This window comes from Rhagoletis zephyria, unplaced genomic scaffold (genome assembly GCF_001687245.7).
Source record: "Rhagoletis zephyria isolate East Lansing unplaced genomic scaffold, Rhagoletis_zephyria_1.1 Rzeph_scaffold_00078, whole genome shotgun sequence".
Taxonomy (NCBI): domain Eukaryota; kingdom Metazoa; phylum Arthropoda; class Insecta; order Diptera; family Tephritidae; genus Rhagoletis; species Rhagoletis zephyria.
In genome coordinates this window covers 178,293-184,554 of record NW_016157162.1, presented here as the reverse complement: position 1 = coordinate 184,554, position 6,262 = coordinate 178,293, and positions in this window count along the sequence as shown.

Genomic DNA, 6,262 nt, shown 5'->3' with positions numbered 1-6,262 from the left:
TTAAGTATTTCAATATGGTTATCAATCTGAACAGGTTTAGGAAAGTTTACTGCAGAAAATATTTTTTAGGAGGGTTGCCACCTGTTTGAAAATTTTATTTAATTAAATTGAGCAAATAATGAAATATTATAATACGGGTATCATACAACACAAAAATACTTTTAAGGCGCAGTGAAGCACGCCGGGTATTTGCTTGCCTTCAATAAAATTTGGTGTTTCTATGCGGAATATGCGCGCAGGTGTTAAGTGAATATACGCGAAATTTAAAGATAAACAATTATGAAAAAATCGTCAGTTGTGGTGTTTGCTCAGCTAAATATTCTATTGCTGCTAGGTATCTGGGTGTAGGTGACTGTTACCGGAGTTCGGGCAATCTCTTCACACTACATTAGTCAAATTTCTAAGCTTTCAACTGATGAAAGAATAATAACGCGATCTCTCCCGGGGAATGCAACAAATTCCTTAATATCCAAAAAAATTAAAAAAGAAAATACTCGTTGAAAACCGCTATTTTCGTTACATTTAAATTGAACTTTTGCTTAACAAAATTATTAAAAAAATTTAATACTTAAATGCAGAAATCAAAATATTAACTTAAAATCGTCACGATCTTTCTAGAGGATGATTATTTATTTTTAAGCAGCGTTGTAATATTCTGTTTCCGGTCAACGGTGAGCGTTCGCTGTGCAATTTAGAAAATGGAGGGGGACTGGGAAATGTTATTTGTTATGATCTCTATCGAATGTGACTAATTTTTTAAGTTTTCTTCAAAATTTTGTTAAATTGGTTTATGGCCGCCTAAATCGTTCAATCGAGCTTTTTATAGCGCTTACTTTCCATTTTTTCTGGCATATTTTTGCCATCCATGATTATGACCGTCCAAAAGGAAGCTATTTAATTTCAGCGACGAGTGATATCCGTTAAAATTCTCGAATACTCTACTAGGCCTTTGAGTTGGTACAGTTAGAGCTTTTGGGATGTTAGTGTAGTTGTATTATCTATTTATACTTGATGTAGGTCAATGTCAGTGAGCCCATTTGGTTTATAGATGCACATCACGTCAACCACGGGCAGTCAAATCAGGTGGAATCGGGCCCTTCTGCTACGAATTTTGTGTGAGCAGAGTGTCTAACTCTTTTAAGTAATAGGTGTTTTCTTATAAATTTTAATGAAGTCCTGCTTCTTTAGAGAAAAAGAACTGAGTCTACGGAACTTCTGTGATGTCTTTTTATATTTTAATAACACAAAACCACTTTTTAATATTTGCATAATCATAAAAGCCCAAATTTTATTAACTAGCTTAGCAATTTTTCTTAATTTCGCTTAAACCTTTTACAAAAATTGTTTTATGTAATATTTTTCAACCCTATCGGTTCACATAGAAGAAATATTCAGGTTTCGATTCTATTTGGCTTTTAGGATTTTCAAAAAATGATTACAAACCGTAGGTAGGCAGCACTTAACCAAAACCTACATATGTAATGGCGTTTTCGTTTCTACCGAAAAATGTTGCCTCTCAGTGCCCTCTACGCACAAATACTAAGGAGAGAGCAATGAAAAGGCAACATTTTTCGGTAGAAAATAAAACGCCACAAGATGTATCAAAATGTTAGCCGATTACGTATTATCGATGTGCAAAATAAAAGAAAGAATTACAATAAAAACAAAACGCAAATAACATTTAGCTGTCAAGCCGGTTGCAATGCATCGAAGTACCGTTTAGTAATTTTTAATGAGTAAAGCAAAATTGCGTCTTGCAAATATTGGTTTTTGTTTATATCAGTTCTTGTTTATTTCATCAATAGATTGCAGCTAAAAACAAAGATTAATTTTATTTACCAAAATACCCATACTTACTTACCTGATGTATGTATGTTTGTAAATATATGTACATATATACTAGATTTCGCCGGTCTTGCTTAGTTCAACTACATACGTATGAATGCTTGGGAATAAACAAAATATTCCATTGAGATGTGTCACTGAACTGTACAAGGTCTGGAGATAATAAAGTATAAAATTTATTTTAACACTGTTAATAATTCCTTAGGTAATAATTATATTATTAGAAAGTTATTTGAAAAGAAAGTTGAATGATTGCAATATAAAAAAAAATTATTTCGGATATTCGATACAAATGATGCAATAGGTGCGAACATATACATACATACAAACAAGTCAAACACTTTGCTAATTACGCATCCTTTGTTAAGACTGGAACAAGTACACATATGTGCCGATTAACAAAACTTATACACGAGAAAAATTAGGCCCAGGGTACTTGTTGGCTCCGGAAAGTAGCCCTAATAAAACTTAGGTTACGACACCTCAACTACATTGGCTACCTTTACTGAAGCCTGCTTCCAAGTTTGTAGGCTTTGGCACGATTTTTCGTAATCAATCCTATGACACTGCGTCCCCACATCCAACAGCCATCCAGGCTGTTCTGAGGGTGCAGCAACTAAAAGTGGTCTTCACGTAGCCCTGCTCGTTTAGATTGTCTGCAGCTTGCTAAGGTGTCACACGGAAACAGTGCTAACCTTCTGACCTATAATTAAGTAACTGACCCTTCTTTGAAGTGTTTATTTTACGCTCAGAAAGTCTCTTTTCAGAGGTGCGTCATCGTCTATTAGGAACATAGTCTAAGTTGACCATCTCAACTTTCAGATTCCCAGATTACCTTGCGCGTCGTTTGGATCGAACACTCTTTCATACATTGCAATGGTATCGGGATTTGGCTCAACACCATTCGTGCGATCGCGGGCGCAATTCATTCAAACGATATCGTCGGGCATCGAGTGCTTCTTTGAGTTCGCCAAGTAGTGGAGAGAGCAGAGAGGTTTTGGCTGTTGTTTTTAATACATAAGTGTCTTTCACACATTTCATGTGGGAAAAAGAGGACATCCGGCACCTACACTTATCCAGAAAGGGCTGTTTAAACCTAAAGTTGAGTATATCGTTAGAAAGCACACGAACGTAATACGATTCTGTTCAGTGGTTACAAGTGCATTCTACCAATTCGCCGGACCTGGGTTTTATCCCTGGTCTGAGCAACATCTAAATTAGATAAGGTATTTTCTAACAGCGGTCGCCCCTCGGCAGCCAATGGAAAAGCTTTTCATAAAATTAATTTGCCGTTCGGAGTCGGCGTTAAACTGTAGGCTCCTCCACTTGTGTAGCAACATCAATACGCACACCACAAATTGGAGGAGAAGCCAGGCCAAACACTTAGCAAAACAAAAGTGTAAGCGCCAAAATATTTTTTGTGTTATTATATTTCATTATCCTTGATGTGACAACTTAAACGTATCATCAGTACAGCACAAAGTCACAAAAAATTGCTTTTATACCGACAAGTCGATTAATGGTTTTCGAAGAAGTAAATTTTAAAAGCGTCGCGGCCGCTTTCTAAACATACCTTGTGTGTCATTTATCATTTACAATTTTTGATAATTCATCACCTAACATTTGGCCTTGTAAATGCCAAATACATTCATACATATACAAATAATGCATGCGCTCTGAGCGGTAGCTTGTCTACAAATGTACCTTCTACAAAATTCTGAATACTAAATAATTTCTTTATATTAATAACAAAAATTTGCCAACAATTCTGCAATGTAAAGTTCACTTTTGAAACTTCTTCATATGTATATATGTACCTAAACAGCCGCATACATGCACACTGAAATCTAATTGTAAATTTTTGCCTTAATGAGAATGACAAAAAATTGCATAAAAAATTTATGAGCTCAGAGCTAAGTGCCTTTTAACGTTGTTTTGATTGTAATCTGTGAGCGTGATATTTCGTTAAATTTCTTTTTTTTTCCATTCTTACTTCGATATCCATTTCACTCTCGTACGGTAAGTTAAATGTGCGAAGCACTGACATTGGCTCTTCTCTAACATTAGCTGGAGTAGTACATATTTTGCAAAACTTCACGAAATTTTAAAATTTCTTCCTGCAAATGTGGTAATTCGCTAATTTGAAAGGGATAAATGCTATTACTTCCGCGGCCACAGTGGCTAGTGAGCAGTTACTAATCATCGAGCTAATAACACTACATACATAAGGATGTATTTGTGTATGTATATATGTATGTATGTACATATGTATGTGTGTATGGCTACCCTGCAAGAAATGCTACCACTTTACCTTTCAGCCCAACTAGTTCACGTTCTATCCTCTTTTAATGTTAGCGACTGGTATATTTAACATGGCGATGTCCTACGAGATGACAATTGCTGGGTATGCATTAGCATCTACTAGTAGAAATACTTATAGTATCATACCAGTTGATGGAATGGCCTGCCAATCCATCCTCCGTTAAAGGCATAAGAATGTCATTTTGCTCGCCGAGCTGCGACAGTCGCAATGGATGACAGGGAGATCCGAATTCGAATTTTAGACAGAGGATTTTTTAATTTTTTCTTAATGCCTTTTTTTTATTTAAGTTTTTTATTGTGATTTTTAAATTACATCTTTAAAAGAAAAATATATATTTTTTAATATTATTAATTTTTTAAGGCACAAGCATTTTTACAAATGTATTAACTTATATTGATTTAAGTTGAAAAATCCCAGAACCGGTCCCGGTAGTCTTTACGCCACGCCACAGCCAGAATTTGTAAGAGACGCAATTAATTGCGTTTTAATCGTGACTTTACAACATTCAAAAGTATATGTCGCTGATCTGAGAAGTTGTTCAAAACTGTCGAAATGGTATGCCAACGCTTTAGTTCATACGAGTTAATGAACTGGTACTTTTACTGACTGGTTTGGTTGTTCAGCAGGGTAACTACTTTTGCACATAAAATATCAATAAGAAAAAGAATATATACATATATATGTATATGTATATTTTTTACTTGTTTATTTATTTAATTTATTTAACATTACATTCTACTGTAGGTGGTTCCATATTCAAATTCCATCAGGCATAACTCAAAATGACAATATACAATTTCGATCTTCATTTTTGGTACTAAATTCAAAAAAGAATTTGCAAATGCAGAAAAACATTTTATTCAAATTAAAATTAGTATGAAGAAAACAATGTACCGACAACGTTTGCATGACGCCTGCATTACTTGTCAACTAGTTTCAAGTTGGTTTTTTGTAGTTAACTACAAATTATATATTTTATAGAAATTCTGCAAAAAAGCTAACTACAAGTGGATTATTTTTTATCAATTGAGAATTTTTACTGCAGGGTATGGCTAAGTAACTACTCATCTCAAGTTGCTCATACGCACAAGTAATCGCTAGCAAGCACGCACGCGCGCGCGTTTAAATAAATCGCATCGCACAAACGTACCTATACACCATAAAACCTAGCACGTACATACATGTATAAATATGTATGTAAATATGCAACTATTATGTTTTATTTACATATGCATATACATAACGAGGTACTAGGCAAAAGTACGAGTATTTGTAAGTACAAGTACAAGTACAGGTACAGGTGCACACTTTCGTTGACTTTTTCATTTACAAATTTTTATCAGTGTCGTTGTATTTGTTGAGCAGCAGCCGAGCTCAACTACGTTAGTCAGGTTAATTTGTAGATTTGGGGTTATAAATAAGAGTGTCGGATACTGTAGATCATTTAAAGCCTTAATGCCGCCGCGAATTGAGCGTATGAGTTGACGAATTCAAAAAAAAAAAAAAACGCGCATCTCTGCTGAGAAAAGGAAAAATTTAAGAAACGAAACGGACTCTCACACCCCAAGCCTAGTGTGCTGAAATGGCAACGAGTTATAGGCAATTCGTTGAAAAGTGTTAATTAAAATGATTGAGTTAATTGTTATGAAAAATACTAAGTGATTTATTGTAAATATAAAAGTTTGTAGTTCAAAGTAAAAAGTGAAGAAAACAGTTCAAAAAGTTCACGAAAATAACAAAAAATAAAAATAGACACCAACATGTTTATACAAAAAATGGTGAGTTCTGTGTCAGTGAAAAGGACTTTTTGTGCGCCAACTAATGACAAATGAGCGCATATAAGTTTTTGAGTGGCATTAGCAAATTAAATTACGTTTTACATTATAAAAATGGAAACAAAAAAATTTGATTTAGTGCTTAATTTTAGGTTTTACACACATACATTGGTCAAATTTTTTTAATCATCTGCCCGCTATTTTCAGCATCCACCACCAACTTTATAAAAAGTGAACAATGCATTTGAAACAAGTAATTTTTAGCAAAAAAAAAAACCGACTTCAACTCTCATATAAAAAAAAATATATATATATATAT